Source organism: Triticum aestivum, chromosome 3B (genome assembly GCF_018294505.1).
Source record: "Triticum aestivum cultivar Chinese Spring chromosome 3B, IWGSC CS RefSeq v2.1, whole genome shotgun sequence".
NCBI lineage: Eukaryota > Viridiplantae > Streptophyta > Magnoliopsida > Poales > Poaceae > Triticum > Triticum aestivum.
This window is the reverse complement of record NC_057801.1, coordinates 32,640,221-32,661,798: the sequence shown is the minus strand read 5'-3', so window position 1 is coordinate 32,661,798 and position 21,578 is coordinate 32,640,221. Positions and strand designations below refer to the sequence as shown.

Here is a 21,578-nt window from a genome sequence, read left to right as displayed (position 1 = left end):
TAATGACTTATTACCACACAGAAATAAATAGAAAAAAATAAATAGAGCAGAAAAGAAAAAAAACTATATAAAAAACTACTCAGAAATAAATAGAAGAAAAAAGTAGTTGTGATTAACTTTACTAAAAAAATGAGCATATATGCTTATTTTTAATGACTTATTACCACTCAGAAATAAATAGAAAAAAATAAATATAGCAGAAAAGAAAAAAAACTATATAAAAAACTACTCAGAAATAAATAGAAGAAAAAATAGTTGTGATTAATTTTACTAAAAAAATGAGCATAGATGCGCTTATAGAGAGAATTCAACCTAAATTCATAATAAATTTCTACTAAGTTCAGAGAAATTCAGTATGAATTTAGGTCAAATTACCTGTATAAGGGCATCTATTTTCATTTTGAGAGGAGCTCAACAAGGCAGAGAGGGAGGGGCTTATAAACCGGTGTGAGCCCCCTTCGGTTGGCGAGGTGGGACTAAACTCTGGCCGCAACGAGGACCAATCCTTTAGTCCCGGTTGATGGTATGAACCGGGACTAATGGGCGGCCTTTGGTCCCGGTTCATGCTCCAACCGGGACCAATAGTGGTGGGCCAGGAGCGAGGACCATTGGTCCCGGTTCGTCCCACCAACTGGGACCAAAAGGTCCAGACGAACCGGGAGCAATGGCCCACGTGGCCCGGCCGGCCCCCGAGGCTCACGAACCGGGTCCAATGCCCCCATTGGTCCCGGTTCTGGATTGAACCGGGACTAATGGGCTGACCTGGCCTGGACCATTGCCCCCTTTTCTACTAGTGAAAATCATCGATTTTTCAAAAAAAAACCATCAATTTTAAAAAAAATTAATTGATTTTGCGATAACTTTATCAATTTTGAAAAAATTCCATCGAATTTGAAAAAAAACCATCTACTTTGAAAACAAACATCATTCATCTTGAGAAAGGTTCATCAATTTAAAAACAAATTCATCAGAATTAAAAAAAGGTTCTTTTTTTAAAACGAAACTGAAAAAGTTTGCACATTGAAAAAGAAAAAGAAAAACAAAAAGGGACATAAAAAGAAAAGAAACGAAAAAGAAAAAAGGGAAATGAAAACCGGAAAAAACTTTTGAAAAAACAAAGAGGAAAGAAGAAAAGGACGATAAAGAACCATGTAAACACAAGTGCTCAAGTCGGCTTGTTGGTTATCATGGAATTGGCAACATGAAATCTTTGTTTTTGATCGGGAACACCTTGCATTCCAATTACGAGGGACTGACCATATTGGCGGTCACAGCACGGATTACATCGTCCCGGAAGTCCGGCTGCCACACATGTAGGCTATCTGGAGCTCCCCTCGACCCACAAACCGCGAGCACATGCGCTCGGACATTACATAACCGGGGGCAGTGCAAGACTTGATGATCTATAAAACCTATCTGTAATGAATGCTTTGCTTCACGGAATAAGACTTGATGATCTATTTGTCTTTTTTGCCGAGAGCTTCTCAGATGTCCAAATGAGATGAATTTTGGGACGCACCTCACGCGTCAAATTATCTACCACCACAAAAAAAATTGGATTTTTTTGAATTTTTCTAGTATTTTTTTTGAATTGTTTGCTGAGAGGGAGCAGATGAGCCCGGGCACCGTTTTGAGTTTTCGCATTTTAGATCACTACTTTAGTGACCAACGACGTCTTGTATAGTAGGAGTACTTGAGATCATGCTGGCGGCTGTGCCCTCCAATGAGATTACTGTGAACTCCATTTTGTGTTTTATCAGATTCAAATGAATGAAGCTAGTGTGGAACCCCTTGATTCAAAAAAAGATATCCTCGTGGATTCGAATGGTACCGAATGTAACTTCCATTGCAAATACTCAGATGGTGATAATGGAAAAGCACACAAGGATATGGTGAAGTCGGATCCGACACATTACTACTATCCATTACTGAATCCTGACTTGTTTCCCTTTCCTCAGAAGTCATACGTACTGCATTGGTAGGGATAATCAGCCAAGAGTAGAGAAGATTACAACTCGAAACAACGGAAATCAATGGCAGCCTTTACAATGTCCGAGGATTTAATTCAGTGTCACAAGAATTTACAATGTCTTGATGCGATAAGATGCACACACGCTCTGAAGAACACGACCGATCCAGGAATCCTTCAGATCTTGAACTCTGGCCAATGAAGCTAATCAATTGATATTGGCCAATGAAGCTAATCGTTCTTCGGCGGCAACAGAGATGGATCGATGATGGTGCGGAAGCTGTGCTGGAGCTGGACGCCCGTCATCGTCATCATCGGAGAAAGATGGCGCTGCCACAAGAATTTGTTCCACGATCTCTTCTTCGGATGGCGTAGGTATATAAGGGCATCTCCAACCGCGCCCCCAACAGGCCCCTCAGGCCATTTTTTCGGCGTCGGCGCCGAAAAAACGGCCCAGTCGCGCCCCCAGGACGCCGAAAATTGCCGGTTCGGACATTTTTTCCGTCCGGCGGTCACAGGCCGAATCCGGTGCGCTGGGGAGCCGTTGGGGGCTCCGGCGCTAGGGAAAAGCACGCCTGGCCCACACCGACAGGGGAAAAGTCAAGGTTTTCTTCCCCCGACTCGCCTCGCACCCCCCGCGCCCTCGGCCACCACTAGCTATATCCCGGCGACGGCCGCTGCCTACTCTGCTAGATAGTCATTCCCCGCCGGAAAATAGCAGCGCTTCGCCGCGGCAGCCCCTCCCGCAGCAGCTGGGCGTTTTCGGCCACCGTTTCCGGCCGCGGAGGCGCGGTTTAACGGCGGGTACACGCCCACCGAGCGCAAGGTGTTCGACGTTTTGACTGTCTCGGCGATGGACTCGGGTGAGGAGGAAGAGCTCGCCGCACTGCTGGAGGAGGAAGCCGCGGCCGACATCCAGGAAGAAGAGCATCTGATGGTGCTCGCCGCCCTCGCCCAGCTGCTGGCGAGCAATGAAAAGCCGCATCGAGGTGGCTCGGCGCCGGGGCGGGTGAAAGCAAAGAAAGGGCATCGTCTGCAAGACTACTGCATGCTCTACTCCGACTACTTCGCCGATGCTCCACTTCATGGCGAGAGAACATTTCGGCGCCGTTATCGGATGAGCCGAAAGCCGAAAGCTCTTCCTCAGGATTGTGAATTCCATCCGGAAGTTCGACAGCTACTTCAAATGCAAGATGGATTGCACTGGCGCTCTTGGATTCACCTCCATCCAGAAGTGCACGACAGCGATGAGGATGCTTGCATATAGAGCTCCCAGTGATTCACTCGACGACTATGGGCGCATGGCCGAGTCCACCAGCATAGAGTGTTTCTACAAGTTCTGTCGGGCAGTGGTGGCAGTGTTTGGGCCACAATACTTGAGAACACCCAATGCGTAAGACATTGCTCGGATCCTAGCCCAGAATGCAGCAAGAGGATTTCCTAGGATACTTGGAAGCATCGACTGCATGCATTGGCAATGGAAGAACTGCCCATTTGGTTGGCAGGGGATGTACAAAGGCACCAAAGGCGGTTGCAGTGTGGTGCTTGAGGCGATAGCCACACATGACCTCTGGATTTGGCACTCCTTCTTTGGTATGCCAGGAACTCACAATGACATCAACGTGCTGCAGTGCTCTTCTATTTTTGCCAAGCTCGTTGAGGGCCATTCTCCTCCGGTGAACTTCGAGATCAATGGGCACCAGTACAACAAGGGGTACTATCTGGCTGACGGCATCTATCCGAGATGGTCGACATTTGTGAAGACGATCTCAAACCCTGTGGCAGGAGGCAAGAACGCCTGGTTTGCGAAGCTTAAGGAGGCTTGCAGGAAGGATGTCGAGCGGGCATTTGGTGTGCTCCAATCTCGATTCGCTGTTGTTCGATACCCCGCTCAGACCTGGTCGAAAGATCAAATGTGGGAGATCATGACTTGCTGTGTCATCTTGCACAACATGATCATCGAGAGCGAGCAAGAAGACCCAGTGTTTGACACTGAACCATACTACAGGCAGGGTCCTCTAGCCGAAGTTGATCACCAGCTACCGGCAACTTGGACTGCCTATCTCAGTATGCGTCAGGAGATCCGAGACCCACAGGTGCATCATCAACTGCAGAAAGATCTGATTGAGCACCTATGGAGGCTCAAGGGGGACGCCGCGTGATGAAATACGAGTTTTTATTTGTTGAACTATATAATTTGTATTGAACTATTTGTTGTTGTAGTATTTTATTAAAGTATTTGATTTTTCTGTGATGAAATATGTGATAAGGAATAATTGTGTTGATAATTGAACGCCGAGACACGGCGAAACCACGCCGAATATGGGCCTATTCTCGCCCATATGGGTCGTTTATTCGCCGAAATTGGGCTGCAAAGTGGGCCAATTTCGGCGCCTGGGGGCGACGACTGGGCGCAAAACCGCCCCCAGCGCCGAGTGTATCGCCGGCTCGCCCCCATGGGGCGATTTGTATGCGTCCTGAGGGGGCCAACGGCTGGAGATGCCCTAAAGGCCCTGTCATCCTGGTGTCCTCCACGGCAGTTCCATATGGTACTGGAGTAGAGTCGGAGACGGTCCACGGTAGTTTCGTTCCGAGTGCCCATCCGGAATCGGACCGGAAATTATTTAATTTTTGACATATCAGTAATTTTGAAACTAGTTTCAAATCTTTCTAATAAATTGATTTCATTTATTTCAAAAAACTAATTTCATCCATTCGATTCATATTAGAATTAATCGGTTTCACATATGAATTTCACAAATCATATTTCACATTTTACCAAAACCACTTTCGGAACATATCTACAAATCACGAATATGTACTACTATCACTTTTTTCTTCCTTCAATCTGAACCAGGTAACTCTGCCATATTTTACAAAATCAGATGGTCGACATGTATATCTCACAAAAATGGCCGTTTATCCGCGGCACCTAGGCATCGGCCCACACTTAAGGGCAAACACATCGATGGCCGAGAACGATCACGGGAGTTATAACTCCCATTAAGCGAGGTGGAAGGATCTCTCGCTGTGAACGTCTATAGTAATCGGATCGGCCCACTATAACATATAGTTAATGTAAAGAAAAGGGAATGAAAGGGTATCGATCACAAGTTTAACTAAAACCACGACGAGTAATTTGGAACGGAGGGAATACATAACACGCTAGCCAGTAGCCACTGCGTCACCTAGTGGATTCCTGTTTTGTAACTAGGGCGCGACCTACTTAAAGGAAATCAGGCGGTTTTCTACTGGTTTTTCCAAGGTTTTTTCTCTTTCTTATTTTTTCCACCATTTTTCTTTATTTCTTCTATGTTTATACTGTTTTTTATTTTCTTTCTTTTCCTTTGTTTCTTTCTCGGATTTCATTGGCCTTTTGCGTTTTTGTTTATTTTTCTTCGGGTTTCTTTGTTTCTTTCTGGGTTTTCACTTGTTTTTTTTTCTTTCTCATTTCTTCATTTGTTTCTCTGTCTTGCTTGCTTCCATTCTAGTTTTTCGTCGGTTTTGTTTTGTTTTCTCTCTGGGTTTCACTGTTTTCCGTACATACTTTTGGTATATATCTAATACATTTTTCTCGTACATATTTAACATTTCTAAATTACAAGATAAACATTTATCGAATATATGGTCAACATTTTTCCACACACATTTTTCTACAAGCAGTAGGTGGTGCCGCGAGCGGGCGGATGAGGAGCATGGCCGTGGAAGGAGCACTGGTGGCTAGCGGCGCAGTGAGCAGAGGAGTTGCGCCTCCATGGGCGACCTGTCGGGGCGCTGAGAACCGTGGTTGTGAACGGTTGGGGTAGAGCGGCAGGGACGGAGCTCGGATGCTTCCGCGACAGAGCAAGTAGCGGCGGCGAGCGAGCATGGGCGGTGGCTAAGGAAAATGGATTAGGGATTTGGGTAACGAGGCAGCTGCAAGTCGGGATTCATTACTTTGAGATTCATTTCTCCAAGTGTCAGGCGCTAGACAGGGTCTCACGTTCGGGAGCATACGACCCGGGTCGTATAACGACCTAGCTCGTGGACCCTAGCAGACACAGGTAGTAGTGGCATCTGCATGCCCCAATGCCATTAATATCTCGCAAAGTTGTGGCGCTTTCCGTCGCGTCCATCGCCACAAGTTCATTGTCCCGGGCTGGATGAGAAAGCGTGAGGTGGCCCGCCGCCGCACGGGGCCTTGCTCCGGCGATGTCAACCGACGACAACGGGATGCAGAGGGAATTATCATTCATGTTGAGATGATCGAAATCATTTGTATGTAATTTTCTAATGTGAATATCTCGTTAATTGACTTTATCACCACCGCCGCTTCGGGCTCTCTAATTGGAATATCGTATTCAATGAAAATTCTTAACGTGCTCTACATATTTTACATCCCATGACTTTTATACAGTTGCCATGAGCTCTTGATGAGAGTGTGTGAAGAAGGATTGGTTTTCATTAGGCGAGGCATGATTTGCACGTGCACAAGAGAAACGAGTTGCCCTTTTGGGCATTGCTATTGGTAAGTCATTTCTGCAACAGTGACATAGACATTTGCACACATGTGGTAATCATGTGAGTACGTGTTAGCGGCACTCATCAAGTCATTAGCAAAACTTTGTGTGACGTGCCTTGGGGTGCGCATGCACAACAAGACTCGTCTTTCTTTCTTAATATACTACTCCCTCCGTTCCTAAATATAAGTCTTTAAAGAGATTTCACTATGGACCACATACGGAGCAAAATGAGTGAATCTACACACAAAATGCATCTATATACATCCGTATGTGGTCCATAGTGAAATATTTACAAAGACTTATATTTAAAAACGGAGGGAGTAGTTGGTTATTTTCATTCTTCTTTCCGTAATATGGTCACTGATGCATACAAGCTGGGACCCATGCATGCCTGGATCTTGGGAGTGCATGCACATTGCTTGTTTCTTTCTTTGACTGCACACATTTCACTCTCGACCAATTACTTACCATTCTCATCAGTGTAAGCCAGGCATGAATTCTCAATCGTACAGATTTCACATTGTCATTGCTTTTGACCATTGTGAGCCACACGTATATAAACTCAAGCTAGATACGCGCATGCCAAAACCCTTCTCGCAGGAGATGGCCTCCAACGGTGGCGCACCAAACCCATGGCAACAACAGCCGCTGCGGCCATCCCGTGAGGGCTACACATGCCCTTTTTGCCGTAGGAGGTGGGTCACACACCAAGCCCTTGGTGGCCACATGTCCTCCCAGAGCTGCCGCAACAATCGCCACCGAAACATGCCAGTAAGCATACCCCAACCAGCCTCCTCCGTGCCTGACTCTACTCTTTTGGGGTTGTGGCTATTTGTGCTTGCACCCAACCTTACCTTCTGGGAGGAATACCGTTGTGGAGGTCCCCGTCCGGTGGAGATAGACTTCATGGGTCTACTACGGGCGCCCGAAGACGCCGCAGAGCCGCAGCTGAGTGACAAAGCCGGCGAGGCGGTCGACCTAACCTTAAGGCTTTGATTCGTGGAGGGTGCCTGATCACAAGCAAAATAGATACGTTCGACGATAGATGAACATCATGTAATATAAGATTCGTCCAAGCGTGTCATTTGTTTCAGCTACCTCTTATTGTATTCTTCGATATTTAGAACTTCGGATTGATTTCAAGATGACATGAGAAATATGGTGCATGTTCAAGATTCAGTTGCTTGTACTTTTTTTCTAATTTAAATAGGCGTGTACCTGTGTGTTGCAACGGGATCCAAGAATTTTTCATGTTTACAATATAGTAGTTGAGTGGATTAACCTAACATCTACCATCGTGATTTCTACGTACATATTTAGTAGGTCTATGCATGGAACCCAATCTCATTGGCCATGCATGGGACCATAATGGATATCAACGCAACAGGGCATGCAACCTTGTGAGCATTATAATATTACTATTTATACAGAGAGCGTTATCAGATAAAAGAAAATCCATGTTATTAAGATTATCCTTCAAAAAAAGAACCATCACAACGGATTATGAAAAGTGCACAAAAAGTGGCAAGCAAACTAACAGGTATCCATCATTCTTACGGAGCAATAAAACATAAGTAAACAATTTACGCCGGGTGACCAGCTTAAGGCCCACCCCACCACCCACGTCTTCTTTTACCTTATCTCCTTACGCGAGTTCCACCTCCCGCAAGCACCATTCCCTCTCTCCTCTTTGCCCCCACCCCTCCTCCCCACACAAGAGGGGCCATGCCATTGTTGCCACACACATCTTGTCCCTGATCGACAGTGAGGCCGTTGGCGTCGCGCTCCTTCCCCCACAACACCGTTGGATGCCTTGCGCTGCGAGGAGCTTTTTTCATTGGAGAACGAGAGCATCGTCCAAAGCTTGTAGTCCCATCTAATTGACTCAATAGCCTTGCAAATGTCCAGCATGAAAAGCAAGGTTACCTTTTTATTTCCATGAGGCAACAGGTAATGTTTCTGACATACATGATGTTAACGTGAATACTTCTCTTCTTTATGAATGCACTTTGTGCATTGGAAGCGAAGTTGTTCATGAAAGGAGCTAGCAGACTGGAACGCACTTTGGCAATGATTTTCACAGTGGTGTGTATGAGGCTTATAGGGTGGTAGTCCAAAATCTCCTCACCTCAGCCCCATCTTTCTTGGGCAGAAGAGCAATGTTTGCATGGTTGAGCCAACAGAAGCTCTTTGAATGCAAGTTGCCAAAAAGGCGAATGACGGCTGGTTCCTCGCCTCTAGGTAGCAGAACCGGTAGAAAGCTCTTTTGTGGTGCTATGATACGAATCCAACACAATTATACTTCTCTACTAAAAGAGCACATGTACAAGCTTTTTCACTCTCCAAAACTGAATCTGTGTAGAAAAATAGCTACCGCATAGCATCACAGTGTCCATGCGTCAGCCAGTAGTTCAGAGGAACTCTTGTCGACCGACAACAGTTCCTCCTCAAACGCGTAAAGAAGAGGCGGCTGCGGCCGGGCGTGCCGCACCAGCAGGTGGTGCTCTTAGCGACATTGAGCGGATGTGCGGCTTGGTCGAAATCTACAAATAACTAGGTAGCCTTAGAGGCAGTTTGGTCCTTTCCGGTGTCTGTAAATGGAATGAAAAAAAAGGACAAGGAAATCGGTAAAAGAGGAAAATGGCATGTTAATCAAGGTGTTCACCAGCTGGGTCTGGGTGGTAATTTTGCTTAGTCTGTCTTAATAGTGGCAATGTTGCAAAGCCAAATGTTCAACGTCAAATATCCAAATTTCTCAAGGGAGAGGGGACTGCTGACCAGACCTCGGAGTACATGCTGAAGAAAGCAGGCACCATTTTTGTCGTGGAATTATCACGTCAGATGTCCTGTTGAAAGGACTTAGTTGTGGAGCCATCCCGATTGGGTTAGCTTAGGGGGGTTAAACCGGACAAAGGACACAAGGAGTTTATACTGGTTCGGCCCCTTGCGGTCAAGGTAAAAGCCTACGATCCAGTTGTGGTGTTCTTGATGTGGTCTCAGTTACCAGGGAGCAAATATGTTTTTCCTAGTTCTCGAGGTGTTGTTTCCTGTCCCTGAACTGCCGCCGGGTCGTCCCTATATATACACAGGTTGACGCCCGGACAGTCTACAGAATCCCGAGGCCGGCTCATACAAGTGTCCGGCTCGGTTTCTCCTTTCCCTGACTTACAGTACAAATTATACATCTATGGCGGTTTACTAATATGGGCCCTTAATCCGCCATTGAGCTCTGGGCCTCTAAGTCTTCATAGTTGAAACGCCATAGCCTTCATCTTTATGGGCTCTTGTACAGGACTCCTTGTGAGTGTAATCCGGCCCCTCCTGGGCGGTTTAACTCATTAGTCATATCCCCAATATTAGGCCCCAGGTTGATTTGAACTTGTTCATGTCAATCTTCAACTTAGAAAAATTCTGATTTGAACATCTTCATGTTGTTCTTGAAAACCGCCGTGACATCATCTTCTAGAATCAGCTTAAACCGCCATGACGGCATCTACGTAAAAAACTCATAAAGATTTCTTTTTTATTAACTAATCTCCGAAAATCGAGGCGACGGCTGTGCCCCATTCTCTGTTTCGGGCTCCTTGATTCCTGCGCGTGCCTTACTTATCCATTCGCTTATAAATAGGCCCAGGGGTCCTTTCATTTCTTCCCCTTCCATGCCTCTTCTTCCTCCTCACGACGCTCAAGCTCTGAAGCTCTGCCGCCGCCCTCGGTCTCCAAGCACTGCATCAACAAGGCCGCTGCATCAACCTGAACGTACCAGAGACCTGCGGCTCTTCTTCGCTATTCATGTGCATTCGGTAAGCCTTCTTCCTTCAACCCTAGATCTGCCTTAGGGTGTCAGTGTTTATCCGTGTTCATCCTTGTTCGTTGCTTCTCCCTTATTGTCTTATTGAATCTAGATGAACTTGTCATATTCCTTTTGTGGCCGAAGTTGTAGCTTTAGTTTACCTCGCCATAGTATTTCTTCCTTCCTTGATAGATCCCATCTAGACTTTTGGTGTTCTGTCGTCGCCATTTTAGGGATCAGAAAATTTTCTTTACTGAACTGCAGTAGATCCAAAATTATAATACCATCTTGTGAAACCTGTTTCTTCAGCACTTAGTATATTTCGGATCTGCTTCTTCCACTATATGCGGTTTAACCTTTAGAAAATGATAATCCACCATGTACCATTAGCCCTCACTTAAACCGCCAATCTTACATGAACATAAATATCCGGTTTAACATGTACATATGCTTCGATGAAATCCCCCGGGTTGACACCGGTTTATGCATATCAATCTTGAACCGTGAACCGTCATTTGAACTTCCTTTACAGTTTGTCAGCAAAAAATGGCCAAACAATTCTCTTCTTGCAATTGGGTTCCTTCCCGGATCAAAGAAGAGCAGCTTACTGGGTATGTTCTGACTGGCGCTTTAGCCAAAAAGGAGATCATTCATTGGCGAGTCCCTGGTACTGAAAATCTTCCTGAACCTCAAGATGGAGAAGTGGTTGTGTTTATGCAGCATCTGGATCGAGGATTTAGTCCTCCCGGATCAAAGTTTTTTCGGGATGTACTTGCCAGCTTCCAACTCCACCCTCAAGACATTGGACCGAATTCTCTGTCCAATATTTGCAACTTCCAAGTGTTTTATGAAGTTTATCTGCAAGAGGAGCCATCTGTTGAACTTTTCAGAGACTTCTTCCACTTGAACCGTCGTACAGAATTTTGTGATGGCCCCAATACTGAACTTGGCGGAGTGTCAATTCAAAAAAGGAAAGAAGTAGATTTTCCTCATGCCAAACATCACAGCCACCCCAAAGATTGGAATCAAACATGGTTCTATTGCCGGAACACCGCTCCTGCTGATAAAAGTCCTTTGCTGGGTTACCGTCCTTACCGACTCAGCAATGGACATCCACTGCCTCAGCGGCTTAGTGCCAAAGAACGACAAACATATGCACCACAACTTGCTAAGCTCCAGGCTCTTCTAGCAAACGGTTTAACTGGTATTGATCTTGTCTGTTGCTGGGTTTCATGGGGTATCCTGCCCTTAAGCCGCCGCACCAGACTAATGCACGAATATACCGGGGATGTCAACGATCCTCAACGGCACACTGACATACCGGTGACTGACGACGAGGTCACTGAGTTTGTCAAAAAGATGCTAGATGAACCGATATCTAAGTGCAGCAAGACTGGGTTGCGCCCTTTTTGTGCCTCCAACAAACCGCCGGCTATAAGAATTTATATTTTTGCGTTTTGATCTGTCTCCCCTTTAACATTTTTCTGATAGTCTTTTGTTTATTCTTACAGGCCAAAGATCCATTCTGGAAGAGGAAGCCTTAAGACAAACCGGCAAAACCACAACATAAACTGGTGAGAGCTCCTCGTGCCAAGAGCAAGGTCACAAAGAGGCCGGCAAAGAAGAAAATTGTCGAGGCCTTTGATCCGCCTGAAGATGTTGATGACTCAGAACTAGAGGTAGAACTTGATTCCCTTGGTTCATTTTTCATGCATCTTATTGACAATGATCATTATCAGGATGATGCGGAAGCCAGCCATGCTGACCACGTAGAAGTAATCTCCCTTTCCTCCGATTCAGATCATGTGCCAATACAAAAACTTCAGCGCGTAGTCCGGAAAGTAAAACGCTGACATCCTCTTGCTTATTTGGATCCACACTTTTCTTTGAAGACACAGCAACATGAAAGTCGCCGCATAAACCGGCACAGTGGCCAGCAAGTCACTTCCTTCGGTTTACCAGACACTCCAATCCGGGAGCGTCGTCCAGAGGTCTCTTGTTCTTCTAATAAATCTTATCCCTTGGCGGTTTGCTTCCTATACCCACTTAATCCGTCTGATTCGAATTATCAGGTAACTTCCAACTCATCTTCTGGCGACTCTTCAACCACACAAATGCCTCCTCTCAAGACCGTCCCTGGGTGAGTATGATATTTTTAGCTTTACATTCTTGCACTGGTTTACCATATTAACCTTTGTTTGCTATTCTGTATCGCCAAAGCCCGACTCAGCAAGAAGGCAAAAACAAATGCTCCCACTGAAGAGTTTGAACCGGAGAGGACCCCAGAAGGTGCTGGTGGAGATGCTGATATTGCTATGGATGATCCTGTACCACAAGGTCAGGACACTTATGTTGATCCGCCAGAAGTTAACCCGGCTAGTCCTCATGTTGATCCACCAAGCCTAATTGCCAATCCTCCAAGTCCAGCCGCTGATCCGCCGAGCCCAGCCAAAACCTCGGATAAACCGGCTAGCCCAAATAAAGCAACTGATGATGTTGTGATCACCGGGTTTGGCCATACTTCTCCTGGCAACCCTATTGCTTTGTCAAAGCACAGTGCCAAAATGGAAGCTGCCGTGGAGAAAGGTAAATGGAAGACTGATCTGTCAAGATGTGCTCATCTCAACGCTCAAGAACTTCACTCTGGATACCTAAACCGCCAATATACAAGTCGTGACTATAAGGCCGGTTTAGTCAACTTGATGAAGGAACGTTATGAGGTAACTTCCATTCCAAATCTTGGATACATTGGCCAAATTTTCTTTATACTATATATCAACTCCACTGTAGCCCCCAAGGGCCAGTTTATCTCTTCCAAATGAACCGGAACTTTGGATAAAAAAGACTTCAATTGTGTAGCCCCCAAGGGCCGGTTTACCTCTTCAAGATGAACCGGGACTTTCTGTTCAAAACTTGTCCTTGTTGACTTCCTTCACCTTTGATTTTTCTAATCAATTAGGCATTAGCCCCCAAGTGCCAAGATTAATACTTGTATTGAGCCTTGGGACTTTAAAATATTAGTTAAGAAGCAATCCGCATTAGCCCCCAAGTGCCAAGTGTATAACTTGTTATGCGCTTGGGACTTTTGAGAAGAGATTAACAACTTATCATCTGTCTGTTGCAGGCTGACTTGAGCAACAAAGATTCCGAAATTGCCGATCTTCAAGAAATATTAAGTCCCAGCAAGCAGAAACCTCCAAGGCCAAGGATGAACTGAAAGGCGCTTTGACAGCCATGGAGAAATTGAAAGATGGCTTCAAGAACAAACGGACGGACTAGGACACCGAGAAGGCCACTCTATTAAAGCGGGCTGATGATGCCGAAGAAGCTCTTAAACTGGTGGCGGAAGAGCTAACTGGGCTAAAGCATCAAGTCAATGCTATGACTGCTGCAATATTTGGTAAGTACTTCTTTGTAAGAACCTCTCTTAAACATCTTTGAAATTGCCGGTTTAACCTCAAATTCTTAAACCATTGCAGGCAGTCGTGTTTCTCATCTGGGCTCGGATATGGGAATGAAGTTGAAAGCAGCATATACATTGATAGAACAACTGTATACTGGTGCACAACAAGTCATCTGTGCGGCCTCATACAATAAACCGGCACTAACTTTGATCAAGGATACCTTGGCCAAATTATCGATGACCCTTGCCCAGATAGAAGAGTTAAAGCAATCCGCTACGAGGGCTGGCGCTTTAACATCACTGACTCGGGCCAAAGCTTGGATCATGGATCTTGATCCAGTAGATATCGCAAAGGGCTATTCTAGCCAACAATAAGATGGGTCAGAATTTGATAATGAAGCCCTCAAAGCCCTGACAAAGGAGATGCGCCCGCTGGCAAGCCAATTGGCTGAAGAGGTTGACTTGTCTGTTCATCGTCCAGCTATGATGCAGATAACAAATGGGTTGATGCCGCTATTAAAGAAGTGCAGAATCTTATACCGTCAATCCGTAAGCACACCTATGCCCCTGACGTTGAACCATCCAATATTATAAGTGAAGAAGTTGTCTTCCAAGCTTTAACCCGGATTGATTGGGCCACTATTGACTTCCAGCCACTGGGTGGGGAGGAGGAGGTTGAACCGATGCAAGAAGATCCATCAACTTCACATCAACCTGGTGACCAGTCTTAATCCGGCAATTGGATTGATTTTCACAGAATGTATTCTGTGCAAAAAACAATCATTATTTTGTGTTGGGGAACGTAGCAGAAATTCAAAATTTTCCTACGAGTCACCAAGATCTATCTATGGAGAGACTAGCAACGAGGGGAAGAAGAGTGCATCTACATACCCTTGTAGACGCTAAGCGGAAGCGTTCAAGAGAACAGGGTTGAAGGAGTCGTACTCGTCGTGATCCAAATCACCGGAGATCCTAGTGCCAAACGGACGGCACCTCCGCGTTCAACACACGTACAGCCCGGTGACGTCTCCCATGCCTTGATCCGGCAAGGAGAGAGGGAGAGGTTGAGGAAGACTCCGTCCAGCAGCAGCACGACGGCGTGGTGGTGGTGGAGGAGCGTGGCAATCCTACAGGGCTTCGCCAAGCACCGCGAGAGAGGAGGAGCACTTGGGAGAGGGGGAGGGCTGCGCCAGGGGCAAGGGTGAAGCTCCCATGCGCCTCCCCACTATATATAGGGGTGGAGGGGGCTGGTTTCTTTCCCTCCAAGTCCATTGGGGCATTGGCAAAGGTGGGAGGAAAGAAACCACATCATTTCCTTCCCCACCGATCGTTATCCCCCCCTTTTAGGGATCTTGATCTTATCCCTTCAGGATATGATCTTATTCCTTCTAAGGGGGGATCTTGGTGCGCCTTGACCAGGGGTGTGGGGCCTTTCCCCCACTACCCACGTTCATGTGGGTCCCCCCATGCAGGTGGGCCCCACTCCGGAACCTTCTAGAACCTTCTCGGTACAATACCGAAAAATCCCGAACATTTTCCGGTCGCCAAAATAGGACTTCCCATATATAAATCTTTACCTCCGGACCATTCCAGAACTCCTCGTGACGTCCGGCATCTCATCCGGGACTCCGAACAACATTCGGTAACAACATACAAACTTCCTTTATAACCCTAGCGTCATCGAACCTTAAGTGTGTAGACCCTACGGGTTTGGGAACCATGCAGACATGACCGAGACGTTCTCCGGTCAATATCCAACAGCGGGATCTGGATACCCATGTTGGCTCCCACATGTTCCACAATGATCTCATCGGATGAACCACGATGTCAAGGACTCAATCAATCCCGTATACAATTCCCTTTGTCTAACGGTATTGTACTTGCTCGAGATTCGATCGTCGGTATACCGATACCTTGTTCAATCTCGTTACCGGCAAGTCTCTTCACTCGTTCCGTAACACATCATCCCGTGATCAACCCCTTGGTCACATTGTGCACATTATGATGATGTCCTGCCGAGTGGGCCCAGAGATACCTCTCCGTTTACACGGAGTGACAAATCCCAGTCTCGATTCGTGCCAACCCAACAGACACTTTCGGAGATACCTGTAGTGCACCTTTATAGCCACCCAGTTACGTTGTGACGTTTGGTACACCCAAAGCATTCCTACGGTATCCGGGAGTTGCACAATCTCATGGCTTAGAGGAAAAGATACTTGACATTAGAAAAGCTTTAGCATACGAACTACACGATCTTTGTGCTAGGCTTAGGATTGGGTCTTCTCCATCACATCATTCTGCTAATGATGTGATCCCGTTATCAACGACATCCAATGTCCATGGTCAGGAAACTCTAACCATCTATTGATCAACGAGCTAGTCAACTAGAGGCTTACTAGGGGCATGGTGTTGTCTATGTATCCACACATGTATCTGAGTTTCCTATCAATACAATTATAGCATGGATAATAAACGATTATCATGAACAAGGAAATATAATAATAACTAATTTATTATTGCCTCTAGGGCATATTTCCAACATTTTGGGCTTCAAAGCGCCTTGTAATAGGCTAGTTGAAATACTTTGATCTACTGCCATCGTGCACTGCTACATGGCGTTGTTTGATCCGCCATGATTATTGATATTCTTGCTTATATACCTTTATAATTTCATGCAATCCTTATGTCTGCATAAGAAAAGTTGTCCTGGTGATTTACCACCGGACGGGTCATAATGCCCAATACAAAGCCTGGTTGATAACCAAGGCTGTAAAAATATCAAAATATGAAATAGATCATACCTGTGATATTAAATCAGAGTGTTGGCGTACCAACTTGATTGTAGTAAGGTGAGGACCCAAATCTTTAGTATTGATAACTCCCACCATGCAGCGCTGGTGTATAATAAGTCATACCGGGTTGTGATGAACACCGGATGATCATCCTGGCAACATGTAGTCAAAGCCAGACCGGGTTATGAAACATTGTTTTAATAATGAGGGTGGTCTGACAACTTGTAGCTGAAAACCAAGCCGGGTTAACAAACACCGGGTTACGATGATGACTGATAGCCATGCCGGGTCAATAGATGTCGGTTCAACATAAAATTTCATCAAAAGAAAAACTCTTTGACAAAGGCAAATAAAAACCGTGTAGTTGAGGCTTTTCAAGGGCTGCCAGGCCCAAATTCGAGGCTTTTCATGGGTTGTCAGGCTGCTAAGTTAAACCATTTTGCAAAGCTTTCAAGATGGTCCTCCAACTAACCAATCGTCATTTTAACTTTGACAAGTTCAGGGTCTGTATAAGATTGACTTGTCAAACGTTCGGTGGGTCATGCCAGGATTACCTGGATAGGAGTGGCTTACTTGATAAAGGCAGGTTAACCCAGGGTTTTAGGTAAATACACGAGGCTTCCAAGCCGTGCTTGATAGCATATTACAAGGGTCCTTTCAAACTCTTTGTTGCATTGCACAAAGAGACCCCAAGTAGCTTTGTGAGCTGTGCTCAATGGGTGCCTATGTTTGAGCCGTGCATAGCAACCAGACTCTCTTTGGCCCCTTGGGTGTGAAGCTCCCAAGCTGTATTGTGGCGTGATAGCCGGTTTAACAGGCGGAACTCCGCTTTGTCAGTTGAAGCCCCCATGTTAGCAAAAGATATTGGAAAAAATGGCAGAGGTCCTGCTTATAGCAAGGATGCCAGTTTATTATATTGATCATAATACATACATTGTAAAAATATGTACATAAGAGGACCTATGGCTCAGGTGTAGTAGGGCCGAAGGAGAGCTATGTTCCACGGCCGCCAGGTCTCCTCCTCAGATTTGCGTGAGTCTGTGTGCTCTCAAACATTAATTAGGTAGTATGATCCATTGTGTAGATTCTTGCTGACCACAAAGGGTCCTTCCCAAGGTGGGGATAACTTGTGCATATCAGTCTGATCCTGGATGAGCCGAAGCACCAAGTCGCCTTCGTGAAAGGTTCTTGTCTTGACCCGGCGGTTGTGATAATGCCGCAGGTCTTGCTGATAAACCGCCGAACGAGCCAAAGCCATGTCTTGTTTTTCGTCTAACAGGTCCAGTGCTTCCTGGCGTGCTTGCTCGTTGTCCGCTTCAACATAATTGGCAACCCGGGCGATTCATGACAAATATCACTTGGGAGTACCGCCTCTACCCCGTAAACCATGAAGAAAGGTGTATAACCCGTTGATCGATTGGGGGGTGTTTATGCTCCATAACACAAAAGGTAATTCTTCCACCCAACAACCCAGCGTCCTTTTCAAAGGAACCATAAGCCGGGGCTTGATGCCCTTTAAGATTTCCTGATTTGCTCTCTCAGGTTGTCCATTAGACTGAGGGTGTGCCACTGATGACACATCAAGCCAGATATGCTCTCTTTGACAGAAGTCCTCCATCTCACCTTTAGAGAGGTTCGTGCCATTATCCGTGATGATGTTGTGTGGAAAGCCAAAGCGGAAGATCACCTTCTTAATGAATTGAACCGCCGTGGCTGCGTCACACTTGCTTACGGGCTCCGCTTCAACCCATTTAGTAAACTTGTCAACCGCCACCAATAGGTGGGTCTTCTTGTCCTTGGATCGCTTAAAAGGTCCCACCATATCAAGCCCCCAAGTAGCAAACGGCCAAGTGATTGGAATCATCCATAGCTCTTGAGCCGGAACATGAGCTCAGCGTGAAAACTTCTGACAAGCGTCACACCGCTTTACCAGGTCCTCAGCATCAGCATGAGCCGTAACCAGTAAAAACCATGACGAAAAGCTTTAGCAACCAGGGACTTTGAACCGGCGTGGTGACCACAATCTCCTTTGTGGATCTCACGCAAAATCTCTTGGCCCTCTTCAGGAGAAACACAATGCTGGAACACGCCTGAGACACTGCAGTGATGTAATTCGCCATTGTGAATAACCATGGACTTTGATCGTCGGACTATCTGTCTGGCCAGAACTTCATCCTCTGGTAACTCACCCCGATTCATATACGCCAATCCGGAATTATATGTAAAGTGGCCACCAATTGTGCCTCCATGTCAGGAGTAGCTAAATCCTCCTCTGTAGGCAATTTAACAGACGGGTTATGCAGGATATCCAGAAAGGTATTGGGTGGTACCGGTTTACGTTGAGATCCCAGCCGGCTTAAAGCATCTGCCGCTTCATTTTTGCACCGATCAATGTGCTCAACCCGATAATCCTTGAAGTGACCCGCCACAATATCCACCTCTCATTTGTAAGCCGCCATGAGTGGATCCTTAGAGTCCCAAGTACCAGAAACTTGCTGAGCCACCAGATTAGAGTCTCCGAGGCATCGTACTCGGCTTAAGTTCATTTCCTTAGCCACACGGAGACCGTGGAGCAAGGCCTCGTACTCAGCTGCATTGTTAGTACAGGAAAACATCAAGCGGAGAACATAACGAATTTTATCACCTCGAGGGGAAGTAAGGACAACTCCAGCCCCCGAGCCCTCCAATTGGCTGGACCCGTCGAAGTGGATAGTCCAGTATGTGGTATCCGGTTTTTCTTCCGATGCCTGCAACTCTGTCCAATCATTGATGAACTCAACAAACGCTTGAGACTTGATAGTTGTCTGAGGCATATACTTCAACCCGTGTGGTCCAAGCTCAATAGCCCACTTTGCAACCCGGCCAGTTGCTTCCCTGTTCTGAATTATATCACCTAAAGGAGCAGAACTAACCACTATAATGGGATGGCCCTGAAAGTATTGGTTAAGCTTCCGACTTGCCATGAAAACCCCATATACCAGCTTCTGCCAATGCGGATATCGTTGCTTTGATTCGATGAGCACTTCGCTGATGTAGTAAACCGGTCTTTGAACCGGATATTCCTTCCCAGCCTCCTTGCGCACAACCACAATAGCCACGCTAACAGCCCGGGCATTAGCAGCCACGTACAATAACAACGGCTCATTATCAACCGGAGCAGCAAGGACCGACGGTTCAACCCACTGCCTCTTTAAGTCCTCAAATGCCGCATCAGGTGCGTCACTCTAGACAAAAGTGTTTGTTTTCTTCAACATCTGATACACATGGATTGCCTTCTCTCCCAAGCGGCTGATAAACCGGCTCAGGGCTGCAATTCGACCCGCTAGATGCTGAACATCATTGATACACGCCGGTTTAGCCAGAGACATAATCGCCTTGATCTTTTCCGGATTAGCATCAATGCCCCTGTTAGACACCAGGAAACATAAAAGCTTGCCTGCCAGAACACCGAAGACGCACTTGCACGGATTGAGCATCATCTTATAAACCTAAAGATTGTCAAAGGTCTCCTTGAGGTCATCTATCAATGTATCCTTCTTCCTGGATTTCACAATGATGTCATCCACATAAGCATGAACATTGCGCCCAATCTGAGTATGAAGATAATTATGTACACATCGTTGATAAGTTGCTTGGGCACTCTTGAGCCCAAAGGGCATAGATACATAGCAGAAGGCTCAAAAGGAAGTGATGAAGGATGTCTTCTCCTGGTCTTTAACTGCCATTTTGATGTGATGATAACCAGAATAAGCATCCAAGAAACTCAAACGCTCACAACCCGCCGTAGCATGAATGATCTAATCAATACGCAGGAGAGCAAAAGGATCTGTCGGACAAGCTTTGTTCAAGTCCGTGTAATCCAAACACATACGCCAAGTGCCATTCTTCTTAAGTACTAACACCAGATTAGCCAGCCACTCCGGATGAAAAACCTCAATGATAAACCCAGCAGCCAATAGCCGAGCTATCTCTTCACCAATGGCTTTGCGCCTTTCTTCGTTGAAGCGACGAAGAAATTGTTTGACCGGTTTAAACTTGGGATCAATATTGAGAGTGTGCTCAGCGAGTTCCCTCGGCACACCTGGCATGTCAGAAGGCTTTCCATGCAAAGATGTCCCGGTTCTCACGGATGAACTCGATGAGCGCGCTTTCCTATTTCGGATCCAAAGTAGTGCTGACACTAAACTGTTTGGATGAATCGCCAGGAACAAAGTCAACAAGTTTAGTCTCATCAGCCGGTTTAAACTTCAGGGTCGGGTCATGCTCTGTGGTGGGCTTTTTCAGAGGAGTCATATGTGCCGGATCAACATTGTCCTTATAGAACTTCAAATCCTCTATTGCACAAACCGACTCAGCATAAGCCACATCACCCTCTTCACAGTCCAAAGCAATCTTACGACTCCCGTGCACCGTGATGGTCCCCTTATGATCCGACATTTTGAGCTATAAATAAATATAACAGCGCCTTGCCATAAACTTTGCGTAAGCCGGCCGTCCAAACAGGGCGTGATATGGGCTCTGGATTTTCACCACTTCAAAGGTCAAAGTCTCTGACCTAGAATCATGCTCATCGCCAAACACAACCTCCAAAGCTATCTTGCCAACCGGATATGCCGATTTACCTGGTACTACACCGTGAAAAACAGTGTTCAACGGTTTAAGATCCTTATCCGTCAATCCCATGCGACGGAAGGTTTCATAATACAGGATGTTGATGCTGCTCCCTCCATCCATGAGCACCTGGGTGAATTTATAACCTCCCACCTGAGGTGCCACCACTAAAGCCAGATGACCCGGATTATCAACCCGGGGCGGATGATCCTCTCTGCTCCACACAATGGGCTGCTCGGACCAACGCAAGTAACGGGGTACTGCCGGTTCAACAGCATTAACTGTCCTCTTGTGAAGCTTCTGATCGCGTTTACACAAGCTAGTAGTGAAAACATGATACTGCCCGCCATTCAACTGCTTTGGGTGACTCTAAAAACCTGATTGCTACTGATTCCCCTGATTGTTCTGTTGGTTGTGACCACCTTGGTTTTTCTGGTTGCCCTGATTATTCTGAAATCCAGAGTTTGAACCGCCGCCACCGTAACCCGTCCCCTGAAAACCCAGACCT

General features: G+C 46.2%; 1 pseudogene; it reads right to left on the bottom strand.

Annotated features, from left to right (window-relative positions):
• Positions 1–8,882: 8,882 nt before the first annotated feature.
• Positions 8,883–21,578, bottom strand: part of LOC123064569 (uncharacterized) — a 39,493-nt pseudogene continuing 26,797 nt past the window's right edge.